A 17893-nucleotide genomic window follows, 5' to 3' on the forward strand; every position below is an offset into this window, starting at 1 on the left:
TGAACCGGTTCTTTTTAGTGAATCAAACACATACTGTTGTTGCTTACTTAGGACAGGACAACCTGTCACTTACATGAGATCACAACAATAGACCTTAGGAGCCATACTGAATTTAACACAGACAAAAAAAAAGCTTTGAGGGATAGACATACAAGGCATGTACTGTATAAAAGTACTATATAACATCATTTTCACAACTCATAGGCCTAACTTTTAAAACTGTTTTATTGAGTTTCTGTCTACTGAAAGTTTTTTCCAGAAAGATGTTTCATGAGCTGATTGTTAATCAGCAACAGCATTGTACAATCTGTGAACGCACTGTATTCTGTCCCTCACAGACTTGTTTACATTCCTGTCAAAAGACAACCCAATCAATTCCCGATGGAAAAAAACTCCTGCCCAACATTTTTTTTTCTTGTTTGAAAAGCTGTTTCTCACAGATAAATGTGACAATAGGGAAGAAAAAAAACTCCATTTCATGCCGACTATAAATTAGTGTCCTTGCGGACAGATTGTTTAAATGCAGTGTTTTGTTTTTTTCTAAATATTTTTTCCTTTAAATTACGAAAAGTATTGTTTTCAGGTATTGTGTATTATCCTCTATTTTTGTATTAGGAATCAGAATTCATAATTTATAGATGTTGTAACAGTTGGGTACTAAATAGCAGTGTGTGAGCCCACAGCCATGAGCCCCCATTTTGCCTCAGGCAGTTTACTTGACGGTGCCGAGGTTGTTTTGTGCATCTGTTTCTTTGTATCTGTCTCATAGCATAGACTCTGATGACATTTGTTTGTGTCTATTGTGTCTAGCCCCATTTGTGTGTCTACTTCATATCATAACTGTATAAGTGTCAAAGGATGTAATGCATAAGTACATGCACCTTCTGATTCCGATTCTGCACGATTTAGCAGAGGAGGCCCTTTAAATTCCTGAGAGATTCACAGATGGACTTCACCATTAGGGCACGAGAACAGCTCTGGCAAAGATTTGCTTTGGCTGGATTTCCAGAAGACAGATTGAAGGCTCTTGCTTAAAAACTGTTAATTATTAGTAAAAGCCTATGTTACCACTTATGAGAGTTAAAGCATAATCATCATTCCTCTGTGTGGAAGAGAAATAAAAACAGTGATCAGTAATTAATTACCCCTGAAACCTATTCGTACTATAGAAGTCCACAGAGTGGGTAAAAATGGGTCACAGAGGAATCATTTTCTTGCAGGATGATGGAGCTGTGAGGAAGGAAATACTGAATTACATCATTTATGCATTTTTAACACTATAAAAAAATCTCGTATATCTTGTTTTCTAGGCATAGGAAATAGGCAAGACATGTTTTTGTGCTGTGTCTGAAATGTCAATAATATTCTCATATTTATTGGCTACAAGTTAAATTACTTTAAAAACCTAAAATTTATTCCTAAACTGTATCCCACCGCTGTAATGAAAAGCTTGTGTGGATGTTATATCAAATTAAATAAAAGCATATGTTGATTCAGATGATCCTTCTGCATGTCATTTAACATCATATTATAAACCAGTCATTAAATTTTACTTACCTTAAAAAAGAATCTTACAGCTTTCACTGTCACCTCAGAATGGTGGTGATCATTTCTTATTGGTTGAACATAAACTTCAGTATGTTCCATTTCATAAGTTTGGTCTGGTGTATCATTTTCACTGCAGTCATCAAGACATCAAACGTTGTTGTCCATAATTTACTTACAGAGGCATACATATCACTGCAAATGTAAGTGTAAATCGTTGCAAATGTCATAAGAAGCATTTTTCATATTCCACCCACTCAAACTAATACTGTATGTTTTCGTTCATATTTTTTTGTGTCAGAGTCACCAAGATAGTCTGTGTTCTGATATCTTCAAACATGGTATAATTGCTGGTGGCAGATTTAAGCAACTGAACATGTAGGTCTACTTTTTTTTTTTTTTTTTTTCCAGAATTAATTAGGGCTGAAATGATAATAACAAAAATCAAAATCGTTGATTATTTCTCTTAATATGAAACATTAAATAATGTTGACTACACATCCAAAATAAGATTAGAACATTTCTGAATTAGTTGTTGTTGTTTATATGTCAGTAGATCAAGACAGCAGCACTAAAAACACATTTTTTTATTCAAATTGTGAATAAATTATATACAGAAAGCAAAATGCTCTAATCACTGAAGCTGTCTAAACGCTCTAAAAACTAATAATCAAGGTGCGGTCACAAAAAAAGCTCCATTGTCTGTTGTTGTCAGGAGTATGTTTAGTTTCATTGTGTTTTGGTTTGGTTTTCCCTGGGTTCTCATTCATTGTTAGTTGCTATGGTTTCTGATTTGCGTTACACACCTGTTCCATGTTATGTTTATTAGTCACTGTGTGTATTTAAGCCCTTAGTTCCTTCTGTTCATGGTTTGGTGTCATTTATGTTTGATGTGGTTGTGTTCAATGATTATTATTCTGGTGGTCTCATGCATGTTCTCAGTTACATTATAATCAAAATGTTTTTCTGTTGTTTTCCTTTGTTGTGCGATTACTGCAGCCACGCAAGACAATTGTCAATAGAGTAGCGATGTAGCCTATGAAACACATCTCACATAGAAGTCACTTTTCAACCAAGCAGCTGTCTGTCTTTTGCTTCAACAGGTCAAATTCGTATGACCAACTGAACAGATGTAAATCTGCATGTGGAAATCTTTTGCCCTTACACAAAATTTCCAATCGCACAGATTTCTATTGAAATTATTGGATTTCTCCTATGAAAATTCCCCAAACAATGGTAAATGTGAATGAACCTGTTTTGCACAAACTCCTATATAATTTATGTCTTATTATATATTTCGAGAGCATTGGAGTGCAGGATGATGCTGGGCTTGTAACTAATTTAAATGCCTTTGCAATCATGTGATTAGCTACAATGTTCAACACTGCAAAAACACACTGTAAATTGAAACATCTAGACTACTAGATCTAAATAGCCCTTTCATGCGTGTGTTTGAAATATTTTAGCTGACCCCCCAGAGTAAGGCGACCATTATTTTAGAGTTTGGCCATACTGTTTCCATGGCGATGCTTAAGGCTAACACACTGAATCCACAATAACACTGTATGACATATGTATTGCTATTATTTAGTTTTTCCTTTTTTATTTAAAATATTCACAAACTTGCTTACCATATAATCAACTGATATCTGATATTCCGATTCTCAAATATGTGCAAAAGAGTGTGTTTTGTCGTCGTTTAAAAACCTTTATAAATGATCTTTAGCTTGAGCTATAACAAAGACTATAAAATAACACAAGACGTCTCACTCGTATTGTTTTGAATGGGAGAAAGTGTAACGCGCAATATGGCGGAATAAGTCCCGCCTTCTAAGAGCCAATCGCCGACTGGTAAAGTCATCGCGTCACTTCAGCAGCAGTTAAAATCACCGGTTTCTATAGAAACAGTCAGACGCGAGCCTCAGAAGAGACGCGCATTTAGGTCTGCGCATGCGCATTAGCTTGATCCAGCCTGAAAAATAAATTTTTTTTTGTCATGATTCCAGCATTTAGAAACTAAATTTATGAGCCGGTTGTTGTTAGATTTCATTGGTGATTTCAGATATGAAATTTAATCATAAGGTTGGCGAACAGTTTTGGAGAATTTGATGTTTCCCCATTCAAACCCTGTGTCTCAATCAGCTCCCTAGCTCCCTAGGTCGTGAATCAGTATATAATGCAAGTGAATGTGGCTGATACCCTGATCAGTGCCCTGACTACTGAACTAGGGAGCTGATTGAGACACACAAAAAGAGATTGCATGATGCCCAGGATGCCCGAGAGGCGTTTCAAATATGGCCGCCGAGTGAAATGACTTGTCTTAAAGGGACTTTGGCTATAATGCGAGAGGGGCGCCGCAGTTCGTACAGAGTCTTGTCAGTCGGATTTACAGCACGTGAATTCATCAGTTTCTCCCGAAATATATAAGTAAGTGACTGGTGAACTGGAAGAATAATAGAGTAAACTTTATAGTTGCTTAGGCCCAATGTGTGTCGTGTGTCTGATATGAGTAAACGTTGGCAAATTATATTTGAATGGATTGTTATTGCTGCTTCCACTGATGTCTGACATCAGTGTGTATTTTACAAACTTTAAATGTATTGTTTTACTGGTGCTTATGTGTATTTAAATGTCTGAAACCTTAAAAAAAAAAAAAACATGTGGCTGAAAACACTCGCAGCCAAAGCGCGAAAGCACAATTTGAATCTGGCAGTTATGTGACGACACTGAACGTTCTACCCACTTAGAAGGCGACGTTCTAGTGACCTTGCGCAACGTTCGCTAAAAGTTCTCTAAAGGTGACGAAAATTCCGAACCTTTACAGAACATTCGGGACGTTCCAAAAACATCCTCTTTTGGTATTGAAAGTGCTGCAGTTCAAGGTTCCTTATATGACTTTAGATCATAGATCAAGGTTCCATTTCGGTTATTTTATTGTCACATAAGAACGTTACAAAGAGGACATTTGAGACATTCCCATGGAGAGAATCAGTGAATCAGGACACTGATGACTGAATCATCATCACTAAATAACCAAATTCATCTGATCAGAATTTGCATTTTTTGCTGTAACAAGCATGTTTTAGAAACACAGTCAAAGCAGCCAGAGAAAATCTAATGTTAAAGTCAAGAATCAAGAGCCCATCTAAAGCAAACGCTCACCTCCATAACAGTGACTTCAAACTTTATTATTTTCTGTAAAACACTAGTATTGTATAAATATGACTTTAGGGGAACGTTCCATTTCGGTTATTCTATGGTCATGTAAGAATGTTTCAAAGAGGACTTTTGGGGCATTAACAGAACATTCCCACACGGTCCGCCTTTGGTCATTTAATAACGTTCTCGATATGACTTCAGGGGGACGTTCTATTTTGGTTATTTTATGGTCACATAAGAATGTTACAAAGAGGACATCTGGGAAGTTAACAGAACATCCTATAGTAATAGTCCCCTAAACATTCCCAGAACGTCCTGAATGTTCCCTGAAGGTCCACCAAATAACGTCCCCCAAACCTTAACTCCACATCGTGACCGTCTCTGAACGTTCTGTCTAAACTCTGAGTGTATGAACCGTTAGTTTTGTATTAATTAAAGGTTAGTTTTGAGCAGTGTCTTTTAGACTCACACAGACATATTGAATCAGCATATGAACCTCAACAATGGTGACAATAAACAAAAATCTTTTTTGTGACTTTAGTAGCTTGTTTTGTGATGCTCAGCATTAATCTGTTTATCTGAAAATTTTGTCACCATTGTTGAGGTTCATATGCAGAATCTTGATGTCTGTGTGAGTCTGCATGATCCTGTCAGAGTAATTTCTGCACAATGATAAAAACGTTCAAAATATCAAAGCAGCACAGTATTTTAAGCATTATCATAGGACTACAACAACATGAAAGAAACACAATATTCAGATCAACGAATAAAGCCACTGTATGATGACAAAATCATCAACAATGAGCAACCAAACCCATTTGGTCAGATTTTTTTTCTCACAATTTTTGTAACAAATGTGCAAATGTAACACACAGTTACAACAATTGGAGAAAAAGTAAGGTCAAAATGTCAAGGGTCAGGAGCCCAGCTAAAGCAAGCGCGTACCTCTGTAACGGTGACATTCATACATTTTGATAAAACATCAACAACTCATTAAGAAGTTTTGTATGAAAGAAATAAAGTCAGAGTGGTTTGTAATAAAAAAAGGTTTCATAATATTAATCCAGGAATTACCTGTAAAAAGTTTTGTTTGAACAGCCACTTTTGTTAGTCAATTTAGCTCTGATTTTCAATTCAATTTTTTGACAAGGGCAGCAGGGACATTCTGGGAACATTTCTAAATAAAATATGGTTCCCTAAACATTCAGAGAACATCCTGAATGTTCCCTGAAGGTCTACCAAATAACATCCCCCAAACCTTAAAAGAACTCCACATCACGACCGTCTCTGAACGTTCTGGGAACGTTACTAGCCAACGTCCTTAACACCAGTGGGGATGTTCTGAGAATGTTCTGGGAACGTAAAATTTCTAGCGGGGTAAATCCCATATGTGGGACCCTAACGCTCAAAAGGATAGAATGCTGCATGACACTTTTCACCATGGCAGCCATAATAGTTATTATTTTTTCGAATCATTGCGAAATTGAGAATTTGAGCAAAAGAATTTCTCTTCACTTCTTGATAGTAACAGGATGGATGTGTTTTTGTGGCCTGGCTTTGGCATTGGTTAATAAGGCCTCTTTTCATCTGCTGCAGGCATTCCTTTTTTGGTTGTCTGGTGATACATGTCTGGATTGGGCTGCTTTATTTATGACTCCAATTACATGGCCACCATTAGCAAGGCCTTTAGCCTAATGAGTCGTGCAGAAGATTGGAGAGATGGCCCATGGAGTTGTATTGATGGAACTGTAAACAAGTCCACTATGTCACTAGAAGCGGTTACCATGAGGTACTATTGGTTTTAGGCAACACCAGTCACCTGAAAAGTCTCATTATCTCACATTTGCTCCCTACACTTTGCTGTGTGTGTGTTCTGTCTGTTGTGTCTATACCAGTGTGTTTCAGACTTGGCTTAAGCAGAAATAGGTCAGGCTGAAAGATTTACAGCCGCAGACAATTTAAATGCCATGACCTGTGCAGCCTGGACATATAAATGTCATCTAGCCCTGTTTAGGTAATCTAGAGGCTCTGGGTTGAACATATATATTGTTTGGCTGCATGATGACAAGAATACAATGCGTTTATAATGAATACAATGGAATAGGCAATGCCAGCAGGTGGCATTTCTCTTCTGATTGTCTTTGTCTGATCTCTCCATGTTAGGCTTTGCAGTGTATGAAAAATGTATGAAAAGAGCTCTTCACATCAGTGTTAATATTCACACCATGCATGGATGCATGGATGAGTGACTCTCTATATCTAGTTGGATAAAGACATTGGAACAAGGAGGAAACATTCTCCCTGTGTACGTCTTCATGTTCCCATGACAACAGGCTTACTGCTGTGAAAATGCATGAAGACAAGGATTATATCTGTTTGTAAGGAAAAACAAATCTACAAAGTGAGACGGCTCTTGGTTATTTGGTCTTTATTAATGTGCTGTTGAGAAAGATGGAGTGTTCATAAAAATATAAAGGATGTTCACACAAACACCATGTCAAAACAGACCTTGCTGCAGGTTGAGATGATGAATATTTTATGTATTTACATGGAAACCACCCGTTCTGTGGTGGTACTTTGATATACAGTGGAATCTACAAGTGAAACTGGCAAAATATTCATTACAAATGATATTATCAGCATAACCATTTGAGTGAAAATTTGAGAAAAACTATAAATTATAAAAATTAACTCATTTAAGAACACCTTTTTTTATATTTTTCAATAGTCACCAAGAAATAACGCAGAACATTAAATATTTCACTAATACTTTACAATAATGTCTTGTTTGTTAACATTTGTTAGCTTTATTGCTCAACATGAACTAACAATGGACAATACTTCTACATCATTCATTAATCTTAGTAAATGGTAATTTACTAATAATTTTTAAAATCCAAAGATATTTGTTAAGGTTTGTTACTGTACTGTATTTGCTCACATGTACTGTGAACTAATAGGAACAAACAATGGATAAACAATAAATGCTTTAAAAATATATTGCTCATTGTAAGTTCATGTTAGCTAATGCATTATCTAATGAGACCTTATTGAAAAGTGTTATCAATATTTTTCTTTCATTTTACACCATGTTTCCTTGTTTTCCATTTTTCCATTTTTTTAAAATTCCATATACTATATTACCATTGCCTAAAAATGAAATGGTCAAAAACACGTGGTACTTTTTGTTAGTGCAAACCAAAGTTTGATATGTTTACTTGACTATATCAAAAAGAACAACTGCGAAGTGGAAAAACAGCAGTGAAGCGTCATGAAAGCTACCTCAACTCCCAAATACCAAGAACATGACTTGTTTTGGATCCCGTCAGCAGCACAGAACATAAAGTCAATGTGTGTTTCTTACATAACCTCCTTCAAGCTCACTTTGTGCTTCACTTCCCATAGTCCTTGTGAGTACATGGAGAAACATCCTCCAAGCACTTGTTCAGTGAGTGTGATTCCTAATCGCAGCCCTGTCATTGGGTTTTAACATCACTTCTTACTTACTCAGTCCAATTCCTCAATCCTCAGCAATTCCATAAGAGCTGTGCCCTTGAGATCCGACCTCAGTCCGATAATACCAGTAGCTATTTTTGTACTTTGAACTGGATGGGTCAGGCAACCTGCTGACAAGGTGGAAGTGAAGGTCTGACACAACATAATACTTTCCCACATTGTATCTTCCAGATTTGGACTCCTTTTTACTTTATGGCTCAGAGGTACTTTAGGGACCTAGAGGGGAAAAAATCTCATAGTTGTTCACATCACACATCCTGTTCTGAGCTGTAGCCACTAATAGGGTGTAAATGAAGCACTTGGGGATTTAAAAACCATTATTACACTTCTCTCTGGAATACACGATTCTGATTGGTCACTTGCACCATTCAGCGGTCAGATCATTTCCTAATTTTCATTGTTGTCCATGGAAACGCTGTATATCAAACCACTTAACTGGAAACTAGAAATGGTGCTACTTTCATGTTGTTCTTATGATATCACACTGTGGAATCCCTCTCTGTCATTTCATACAAACACAATTTGTCAAACTTGCTGAGGCCCTGTTTACGCATTTTGGTCGATCAGATCACAAGCAGACAAGGGAGACACATACCTGTTTACACCTGGTGTTTTAATCCCTCTCTTTTGTCCACTATCAACCACTTCTGTCTTGATTTCTTTGAGGGGAGGGTCTATGGGCGGGTAAATGTATGTTTTTTTGTTAGATCTTTCGATCTAATGGACAAAATAAGCCTGCGCAATTTAAATATGAACACGCACGGAAAAACATACAGAGAGCATCAGCTTTCGTTTCTGCTCTGACAGCCGCAATACCACACTGAACACTGTTTGTGTTAGAAATCAGGAATGGTGAGAGAACATTGTGCTTGGTATGTTTTTATCCTCAAACCAAACTTGGGTCTTCAGCTGACAAAGTTTAAATCCCGTCTGGCTAGCACACTTCCCATAATGTTTACGCGTTAGCTCAGTAGGCGGAGATTGGGCTGTCTTTTGTGGCTTTTCGAACACATTCAACCACATGAGCGTTTACACTACGAGAGCAATCCGGTTGAATGCGCTTTCGACTACCTCTGGAAGTGGTTGAAAGTGGACAAGCTCAAGCCCGTTTACACCTGTATTTAGCGTCGTCCACTTGTGATCCGAACGTCTAAAACACATCTTAAAGGGATCGTTCACCCCAAAATTTTGTCATCATTTACTCACTCTCAACAAGTAGTTCCAAACCTAAATTTCTTTGTTCTGCTGAACACAAAGGAAGGTATTTGGAAGAATGTTTGTAACCAAGCAGATCTCTCCCCCCCATTGACTACCACTGTAGGAAAAAAAAATAGTACGCTAGTCAATGGGGGGAGATCTGCTTTAGTTACAAACATTCTTCCAATATCTTCCTTAGTGTACAGCAGAACAAAGAAATTTATACAGGTTTGGAACAACTTGAGGGCGGGTAAATGATGACAAATTTTTTGGGTGAACTATTCCTTTAATTCCATGTGTAAACAGGCCGCAAAGAAGCCCTTGTAGGACACTGTGTCATGTCCGGGACGCTGCAAAAGAAGTAAAACATAACTGTAACATAATTCAAAATTGTCCGTCTAAGGTCCGTACGTCATATGCAAGACGTGAGCACATGATCAAAGATTCCCATCTAGTCCATTTACATATAAAGCAAAAGGGCCTCATCGGGGCTCAAGTTAAGTTCAACTGGGGGAAAAAAACCGTCACAAGACCTTGCAGTTTGTTTTTCATTCTACTGCCCAGCGTCAAAAACACTTTTTTGTGAACGACCCCTAATGCAGGAAATTGTACAGTCAGCCGGACATTGTCGCAAAATAAACCCAGACAAGGTGACCCCACCACAGAGCATACATTACTTACATTTAATCTCATCATGGCACTTGAACTGAAAAAGCGTATTTGTGCATTTGGGTGAGTTGTCTGGGTTTGACAGGGATGAATCATCCTGGCCGTGTTCAGTACACAGCGGTTTACCCCCCTCCTTGTTGTTTGCCAGATTTACTTGCAGAACACGGTTGTCATCACTTGAGTGCTCAGCTATATTTCGTTCTTTTTCTTTCGCTTGGAGGTAATGAGAACAATGACAGTTAACCTGACTGGTGTCTTTGCTCCTGCTGCCCCACTCAATGCATTCAACACAGTCACATTCTGCACATCAGACCGCACTGCCGCAGCCTTTGTGTGCACTGTTGCCTAGTGATAGCAGGAGGTAAAGCACAATGCGAGTGTGTGCATATCTTTGCATGTTTGTGTGTCTTTCCTTTGGATTGCTCAATATCCTGTTTCAGTTTATGCAGAGCAGGCATGCGGATATTGTTATAATCAGAACCAATATTTAATTAGATGATTAAATGAACAGAAGCATGAATCATCCAAATAAATACACACACACAGATGAAAAGAATCATGGTTAAATTTGCGATTACTCATCCAGGCAGGAAACACTTGACTTGCTTGGCTGAATTGTGGACAGGACATACCGTTTAAAGTGTTTGGATGTGTCCTAGAAACACAAGGAAGATTTTGCTGCTTCTGTTACAAAACAATGAAAGAGAGCGAGACTGGCAGAGCTTCAGGAACGCTGAACAATTGATCATGTGTGCATTTGCCCTATAGAGAGCGAGTGGGTGGACAGGGTGCTCATAGGATCAGACACTGTCAGCTGGTTGCAGGATGATTAAAGGAGCACAAACATGGAAGAGGCATTTTGCTTGGGTAAACAAAATTGTTTATAATGTATATTAACATTCCATGAAAAAAATCAAACCATTAAAGGATTAGTTCACTTTCAAATGAAAATTTGCCCAAGATTTACTCACCCTCAAGCCATTCTAGGTGTATATGACTTTCTTCTTTATGGTGAACACAATCAGAGTTATATTAATAAATATCCTGACGCATCCGAGCTTTATAATGGCAGTGAGTGGGATCAACGAATATGAGCTGAAGAAAGTGCTTCCACATCCGTCCATCATAAACATACTCCTTAATAAATGCCTTCTGAAGCGAAGTGATGTCTTTGTTTAAAAAATAGCCATATTTAACAAGTTCTGAATTAAAATATCTAGCTTCCACCAGACCGCCTTCTGTATTCAAATCGTTGTTTCTGTTGAGCTTTTTTTGTAAGTTGGATAGGGTCGGGAAGGCGTAGGATGTAGAGTAAGCTCTTTGAACTGCAAGAGTTTTACACTTTCTTTGTAAATTAAAATACGGAAGACGGTCTGATGGAAGCTAGATATTTTACTTCATAACTTATATTTTTTTTTACACAAACTATTCGCTTTGCTTCAGAAGGCCTTTATTAACCGCGTGTCAAGCCATGTCAAGTATGTTTATGATGGATGGATGTGGATGGAGACACTTTGTTCAGCTCATACTCATTGATCCCACTCACCACCACTGCCATTAAAGCTCGGATGCGTCAGGATATTTATTAATATTTCTCTGATTGTGTTCATCAGAAAGAACAAAGTCATATACACCTATGATGGCTTGAGGGTGAGTAAAGCTTGGGGTAATTTTCATTTGAAAGTGAACTAATCCTTTAAAAGTGGTTTATGGTAATTATGAAAAGAATATTTGGATATAAAAGGAATAAAGAATAAAAGAATATTCATGTAACACTAATTTGTTAAAGGGATAGTTCACCCAAAAAAGAAAATTTGATGTTTATCTGCTTGCCCCCAGGGCATCCAAGGTGTAGGTGACTTTCAACCGTTGCCGTCTGTCAGCCGTATGATGCATATTAATGGGAATTCCATCTATAAGAGTCAATAAACATGCACAGACAAATCCAAATGAAACCCTGCGGCTCATGACGACACATTGATGTCCTAAGACACGAAACGATTGGTTTGTGTGAGAAACTGAACAGTATTTATATCATGTTTTACCTCTAAAACACCACTATGTCCAACTGCCCTGCACATCTGGTTAGTGAGGTCAGAAAACATGTTCTGATGACGGAAGTGATGGCTCGTGCTTTGCTTCAATGAGTGCGAGACATCAGTTCCGTTGGATTCCATCTTCCTAAGGCCACCGGGTGGTGGTGGCCCCGGGTGCGAGGGCCCTTTCATCGCTGCTTGCAGCTTTAATTTTACATTGTAGTTGCTCTTGGCTATCTTTAATGTCAATATCCCATTAATGTTGATTTCAGGCTGTCCCACCTCAGAGATATAGACTTACTTGACAATACAACAATTAAAACAATACAAAAATGTTTTTTTTTTTTTTTACATAATCTGTTGAATTGTTATTTACGGAAGAGGATTAGGGCCAAGCAATAATAAAAAAATAAAACCATCTCGAGATTAAAGTTGTTAAATTTCGAGAAAAAACTCGTTAAACTTCGAGAAAAAAGTCGAAATAAAATGTTGAGAATAAACTCGTTAAATTACGAGAAAAAAACGTGTTAAATTTCGAGAAAAAGGTTGAGATAAAATGTTGAGAATAAACTCGTTAAATTACGAGAAAAAAACTCGTTAAAATTTCGAGAAAAAAGTCGAGATAAAATGTTGAGAATAAACTCATTAAATTACGAGAAAAAACTTGTTAAATTTCAAGAAAAAAGTCGAGATAAAATGTTGAGAATAAACTCGTTAAATTACGAGAAAAAAACTCGTTAAATTTCGAGAAAAAAAGTCGAGATAAAATGTTGAGAATAAACTCGTTAAATTACGAGAAAAAAACTCGTTAAATTTCGAGAAAAAAAGTCGAGATAAAATGTTGAGAATAAAGTCATTAAATTACGAGAAAAAAGTCGTTAAATTACGAGAACAAATTCGTTAAAAAACGAATGTGTTCTCGTAATTTAACGACTTTTTTCTCGTAATTTAATGACTTTGAACTCATTAAATTATGAGAATATTCTCAACATTTTATCTCGACTTTTTTCTTGAAATTTAACAACATTTTTCTCATAGTTTAACAAATTTGTTCTCATAATTTAACGAGTTTTTTCTCGTAATTTAATGAGTTTATTCTCAACATTTTATTTCGACTTTTTTCTCGAAATTTAACGAGTTTTTTCTCGAAATTTAACAACTTTAATCTCGAGATGGTTTTATTTTTTTTATTATTGCTTGGCCCTAATCCTCTTCCGTAGTTATTCAATTCAGTGTACTAAAACAAATTTTAATTATTAATTAATTTGAAGACCAAAAATCCTGTTACCGTATGAATTCCCCATTACAGAAAAAAATCATCCAATCATTTTTTAACCATTTTTACAGCAATACATTTTACCCGATTTACTAGAAAATGTGATTAAATATTTGTATTAATTTTCTTTTATTTATGGGAAGTGTATTTAATCACTAACAAATTACTATTATTTACATTTTTTTAATAACTTATTTTAAAAGTGTATTTAATTTTGAGGTGTATTTGATTCTGCTATATCAGAGAGTAATAGTTGCTCTGTCTGTGGGGCTTTGAATAATTTTTGTTATTAGGGTAAATGCAGGGCACATGTTCTCCTTGCAGCTCTGTCTGCTTCATTAGTCTGCCCAGAGCGCGCAGACGCTTATGGACCTTCACAAATAGAGTGTCATATCAAATATGTCACATTATTATTGCACGAAAAAAATATACATTTACATACACCGGTGACCCACTATCAAAACATTAATCACACTCAACACTGAGAGGGCACAAAAGAGTGTTTGACTGACCCTGACAGAGGCACTGGTGTTGATGAGCTGGCTGGGCCCTGCACTGCGGCAGACACTGTGTGAGACAGAGAGAGGGTGGAAGTGTCTATGGGTCTGCTGCAGAGGCAGACAGCTCATCAGTAATCAGAGAGCGATGCTCGCTTTCCTTTCTCAGGAGGTGTGTGTTCACACACAGAAAAGAAACTAACCCAAACAGTGATCCGGTTATTAGGATTGCAACTCACCTTTCTTTCAAAGACACTGAAATAAAGATGCATTGTAGGATCCTGAGATGTCAAAAAAAAACTGTCAGAACAAGATCAAATGGGTGAGGGGTGGGAATGATGTCATACCAAATTATTTTGTGCACAGAATGGATCCCATGAATAGGATACATTTTATTGTCCCATTACTTTTTTAATGTCAACATATCAATTAAAAATGTTGATTTTGGGCTGTTCCACCTCAGAGATTGAGGGTACGTTTACAGGACAACGATATGCTTAAAACGGAGACGTTTTTCCTTTGAGTTTTCCGCGTACAGACGACACCATTGTTAAAACGATCCCCATTCATACGAATCCGTGAAAACGACTTAAAATGCTGTATTCTGCTGGCAGGCCATTAGATGGCGATGAAACACCATAGACTGAACATGTAATACGCATGTGCATGAGGTAATCGTTTTCACAGATTCACGTTTTTGTTGTTTACACGGAGACCATTTAAAAAAACTTGCACTTTGAAACCCGTTTTCAAAAGTTTGCGTTTTCAGGCACCCAAAACGCCGTTGTCGTGAAAATGAACAACCAAAACTCATAAAAAGTTTTTCATTTTTAGTTGAAAAAGATGTCGTGTAAACAGCCCCATAGACCTTGTTGACTGTACACAAAAATTAAAATAATACAAAATGTCATATTTTTTGACAATCTGTTAAATTGATATTCAGTGTATTTATTTAATTGTATTTATTTAAAGGTGCCCTAGATTCAAAAATTGAATTTACCTCGGCATAGTTAAATAACAAGAGTTCAGTACATGGAAATGACATACAGTGAGTCTCAAACTCCATTGTTTCGTCCTTCTTATATAAATCTCATTTGTTTAAAAGACCTCCGAAGAACAGGCGAATCTCAACATAACACCGACTGTTACGTAACAGTCGGGATCATTAATATGTACGCCCCCAATATTTGCATATGCCAGCCCATGTTCCCAACATTATGAAAGGCATTAGACAAGGGCAGCCAGTATTAATGTCTGGATCTGCACAGGTGAATCATCAGACTAGGTAAGCAAGCAAGGACAATAGCAAAAAATGTCAGATGGAGCAATAACAACTGACATGATTCATGATAACATGATATTTTTAGTGATATTTGTAAATTGTCTTTCTAAATGTTTTGTTAGCATGTTGCTAATGTACTCTTAAATGTGGTTAAAGTTACCATCGTTTCTTACTGTATTCACGGAGACAAGAGCCGTCGCTATTTTCATTTTTAAACACTTGCAGTCTGTATAATTCATAAACACAACTTCATTCTTTATAAATCTCTCCAACAGTGTAGCATTAGCCGTTAGCCACGGAGCATAGCCTCAAACTCATTCAAAATAAACACTGTACTTACGCAATTAGACATGCTGCATGATGAACACTTTGTAAAGATCCATTTTGAGGGTTATATTAGCTGTTTGAACTTTTTTTATGTTGTTTAAGGCAAGCGCGAGCTCTTGGGGCGTGGAGCACCAGATTTAAAGGGCCACACACCCTGAATTGGCTCATTTCTAATTATGCCCCAAAATAGGCAGTTAAAAAAATTAATAAAAAAAATCTATGGGGTATTTTGAGCTGAAACTTCACAGACACATTCAGGGGACACCTTAGACTTATATTACATCTTTTTTTAAAAAGCTCTAGGGCACCTTTCATTTATTTAATTGTAATTAAAAAAAAAAAAATCATGGTACAGCATGATTTTCTATAATTGTACAGAATACGTTATGTCTTTCTTAGTCATAGAAACTGCATTTTTTGCAACATTTTTTCTTGTCTGTTTTTTTATGAATACTTGAGTTGCACCAAAAGACAAAAATATTTTGAGTACCTTCTTAACTGTATCCAGGGATTCAAATCACACAAAACTATTCATTTTAATGACCAAAATATGCAGAAACAAATATTTTGATAAATTTTTTATTCATTTTATTATTATTATTATTTATTTTAATTGTAATTATTTTGTTGCTAGAAAATATTCTGTTTATTTAATGTGGCTTTTGACAGAAATATTGTCTTTCTTAGTAAGCATCATAGTGAATAACATCTTCTAGACTCAAATGTCTGCATACTAATAATGGTTAACTACTTAAACTAATTAACTACTAATAGTAAGTTATCACTACATAACCATAAATGTAGTTTGTAAGGGCAATGTCAATGAAACAAGCAAACAATTTAAAATAAGTTAAGCTACTTGAAAATGGAAGCAAATCAATTTCCTACCCTGCAATTTTCTCTGGTTCTTAGACTGTGCCATGATGCCTGTGGCCTTAACCCATATCTGTTCATAGCTGAGTGAGCAATTCCTTTCCCTGTGCCTGTCCAGATGTTGGCCTAATTTGCTATGACTATCAACGTATGCACTCTTACAACTCCCTCTCCATGCGTATGAGTAAGTATGGGCTTGTTTACTTCTGGGGAAGCGCATTTTGTGTTAGCGAACACTACAGCTGGCTTAGGTGAGACTGGACCCTCAGGTCCTTGTACTTTCACTGCATGTGGCTATTGCATGGCATTTAACAATAACCTAGATCCTTCTAGCATGCTTTCATAAGCGCTGTTGAGTGGATCAAAAGCACTGCAGGTGATTTGAGGCAGGAGGTCAGTGCTTTTGATAAACTCCCACACTGATATCATAGAAATGGGACTCTATATGTTTATATGGAAGACAGATAGATGTTTTTTTATTTTTCAAAGTTCTATAAAATTAATATTATTGGTGTATGTTGTACAAGTTATATATACTATTTCAGTCTCTCTCTATACCTTCAATTCCATGTTTAATGTTACTTGCTGTCTCTTAGTAAGTATTTAGTATTTGTTTACTAGCTATTTCTGAGTGACAATTGTTTTTTCAGCATATTTTGAGTCATGCTAGTCCTCACTTGCACGTTGGATTAAAACACTGCGATGCATCGCAAAGTAATTTCACAGATGGTCAAGGGGACTTAATGTCTGCAAATAGCTCAGCTATAAGCAAACATCACACGCTCCTACTAGTACTTCTTTAATCTAATGGTTCTACTTTGTTGGATAAGCCTTAAGAGACATTGCTTAGCATGTTTCATAATGATACCCTCATTTTACATGCGCCGAATGAGCAACTTCATTACGGTTTTCTTTGTAGAGCTGTTTCCCCATTGAGATTTGGAGCTGGGATGTGTGGAATTCTCTTGGCTGCTGAGTCGGGGTCTCCACCTCCGCCTCATGTCCTCCTGGCAGCGTTCCTCTTTTGGACACTGGCAGCAGCTTGTGCCCCACGCCCCTTCCCAGATGTTGTGTCTTGGGACAGATGTGCACCCCAGCTCAGTATCTAAGGAATCTAGGTAAGTATGTGGTTAAGTAGGAGATGTCTTGCACTGGCTGATGAAAGGGAGGAACGTGCCAATGCAACAGCCCACCTGGCATCCAAACGGATAATAAGGGACGCTAACAGAAGGAGAGCTAGTATTTTATTGTTGGAATTATGTTACTATAAAAATGCCACAATAATTGCTCAATTTAAAGGAGGTAATTAAAGTTCTTTAATTGATACATTTACAGAAGAAAAAGGAAAATTGCTAAGTAAGTTTTTTTTTTTTTTAAGAAATAATTTTTATTCAGATAGGATGTATTAAATTGATCAAAAAGTGACACTAAAGCCATTTATAATATTACAAAAGTTTTCCACTTCAAATAAATTCTGTTCTTTTGAACTCTGTTCATCAAATTCTGAAAAAATGGT

General features: G+C 36.7%; 1 long non-coding RNA gene across 1 annotated transcript; it reads left to right on the forward strand.

Annotated features, from left to right (window-relative positions):
- Positions 1–3840: 3840 nt before the first annotated feature.
- LOC125259533 lies at positions 3841–17423 on the forward strand. Its single transcript, XR_007182851.1, has 3 exons — positions 3841–3972; positions 16417–16561; positions 17297–17423. It is a non-coding gene; the product is annotated as an uncharacterized LOC125259533 (long non-coding RNA).
- Positions 17424–17893: the final 470 nt, after the last annotated feature.

The sequence above is a fragment of the Megalobrama amblycephala genome, linkage group LG24 (assembly GCF_018812025.1).
Source record: "Megalobrama amblycephala isolate DHTTF-2021 linkage group LG24, ASM1881202v1, whole genome shotgun sequence".
NCBI classification, from domain to species: domain Eukaryota; kingdom Metazoa; phylum Chordata; class Actinopteri; order Cypriniformes; family Xenocyprididae; genus Megalobrama; species Megalobrama amblycephala.